Here is a 2542-nt window from a genome sequence, read left to right as displayed (position 1 = left end):
TTGATATCACTAGGACACAATTATCAAAAAATACAACTCACTTAACCTGGACGAACGACAGCAGGAAGATTGCTACAGATCTGGAGTAATGGAAGTCAAACGGTGGTGAGCTGGATGGTAATTAAGCTGAGGTTAAAAGCTTTGAAGCCAGCCTTTCGGGAGTGGACTTTTTCAAACACCTCGGGGACCTAAACAAACTCCCGATATTTATTCAGGCTGAAATTCAGACTCGCATTGAGACTGCTAAATTAATAAGCTTGGAGACCTCTCCCCTTCCCTGAATAGACACTGCCTTTCATTTATGCCACAGAGGTGCGTCAGCGCTCTGTGATGCCATCTATTATCTGGGATTACTAATTCATCACTCAATTGAAACATCTGAGGAGTCAATACAGCAAGTCATTGGGAACGTGTGGGACCCTAGTGAAAAATTAGCAGATTGCTGAGGAAATAATGTTAAAGAAACACTGAGTGACAAAAGACATTCTTTATTAAAATATTGAAGAGGATAAATATCTCCTTAAGAAACTCTGCAGTCCTAAGTAAACTCCCAAAGGGCTGGGGTCCTGACAGTAGGACATGGTTGTCTCACAGTTTAACCTTTGCACAAAGTCACCCGTCCTCAGCTTTCTGGGCACAGGAATCGGTGCAGCACCCTGGGAAGAACTGTGGGGGCCACAGGAAAGGGGAATGGTTGAAGGAAGGGGAGGGGAACTGTCATCAGGCTTTGCTGACCTTGAAGACACAAGTGCAGGAGACCGCTGAGCTCGGATCCTCCTCTGTCCTTGCAGCCTGGGGTGCGAGAGATAAGTACAGGTGACACCTCCCACACCCATGTGCGAAGAACACGGTGGGGAAGGGAGGCAGGAAGCTTGGTCCCCCATAATCTGCCCCCATCTGCCTCCCCCAGGAGCATCAGTCAGGCATCTCTTAAGTTTAGAGAAAGCTCATTGTAAATGGGTATTAACTCTCACCATGACGAGAGGGCTGATGACAGATTGTGGTCACCTTAATGGTGGGGCAGGGCCTTGGTCATCTTTCTAACCCCATGATTAGTGGGATGTCTGCAGAGAGACACTTAATTAAGGCTTGTTAAATTGCACTGAACAATGTCCCTGCTATTTCCACACCTGCACTTGGCACTTTCTGAGCCTTTGCATCTACCGTGGGGCAATGCACCAGGCTGGTGGAGCTTCCGTCCTGAGCGGGGGCTGCCGATTGCCCTCCTTCCTCCCAGCACCCGCAGTCAGCCTGCCCAGACACTCTTCTTTCCTGATTTCCAGGGAGGAGCGGCCTCTGTTTAATGTCCTGAGTGCAGGACAGGGACCTTGGAAGGCACCGAGCTCTGAGCCCTGAGTCGCTGTAAGCCTGAGTCTAGGCCATCAAGTTCTCTGGACCTTGACATTCCTTCCCAAGCATCTGCTGCCACTGCTGAGAAGTGAGGAGCCTTCAGCACAGGCAGGAAACCACGAGGGATGCTTATTAAGTCTGCCAGGGCCTGGATGGCCGGGCTCTTCAGGCCAGCTCCCTGGGGCTACATTCTCAGAACCAAACTGTGTTCCTCTTACCATGGACCTCTGGAGGAAGCCCAGGCTTTCTGTCTGTCTCTTTGTTTGCCAGATGCCAAGGGGTTAAAACCTGAGAGTTGATCTACATCGGTAGCTCAACACACCTCACCCTGGGGCCTGGCATGACCTGGGAGGCAACCTGGCAGACCCACGGTATTTGGCCAGGTTTGTCCATGGCCAAAGGGACAAGCCCTTGAGCCGGCTGTAGTCCCTGGTGAGAGGATGATGGACTGGGGCAGGAGGTGCTCGAGTACCCTCATGAGTGGGTCCCATGAGGGATCCTGCTGGACTGGGAGAGTTCGAGCCCCTGGAAGATTTTCAGGGTCCTCCTGAAGTGCTCTGTAACAGTCATTTTTTTCTTAAAAGGGCAAGTCCCGAACTTGGCACTGCAGGAGTCCCAGCAGATCAGGCCTCTCCCCTCCACAGGTGGCCTGTGTAGCTTTGCCTTGGGCCTGCCTCCCACCCCTTCTCCCTCACACACCTCTGGACCAGGCAGCTGCAGAGGTTCCAGGATGGCAGCCCTGGGCCCTGACGAGGGGGATCCCCTACAGAACAAGGGAGCCCTTGGGAACCTCATGGGGAGACTGGGCTCCTGTTCAGGCTGGAAACAGCCAATGAACCTTCTTTCTCACGTGGCCTCCCCCTGGAGTCGGGGTGGCGAGGCCCTGTTTAGTGCTGGGCATGTCAGGGAATGTCCATCTGGGCTGGCCTCGGCTTTAAGATAAGAAAATTCATCCATCTTCCCAAGAAACCAGGTCACCGAGGACTCCTAGGTTCAAGAATTAGATCAGACAAGAACATTTCCGGGAGTGATTGTCATTGCTTGGATACCTCACCAGTTTGTTTTTTTTTTCTCAATTCAGAATGTGATTACACACGCCCTTTCTTCTTCTAATGATCCTGAGCGTAATAGCCTTGAAGTATCTTACCTATGTAGACACACGTGCATCCTTCAACAAACAAATCTTGATTTT

Source organism: Rhinopithecus roxellana, chromosome 13, assembly GCF_007565055.1.
Source record: "Rhinopithecus roxellana isolate Shanxi Qingling chromosome 13, ASM756505v1, whole genome shotgun sequence".
NCBI lineage: Eukaryota > Metazoa > Chordata > Mammalia > Primates > Cercopithecidae > Rhinopithecus > Rhinopithecus roxellana.
Note: the sequence above shows the minus strand (reverse complement) of the source record.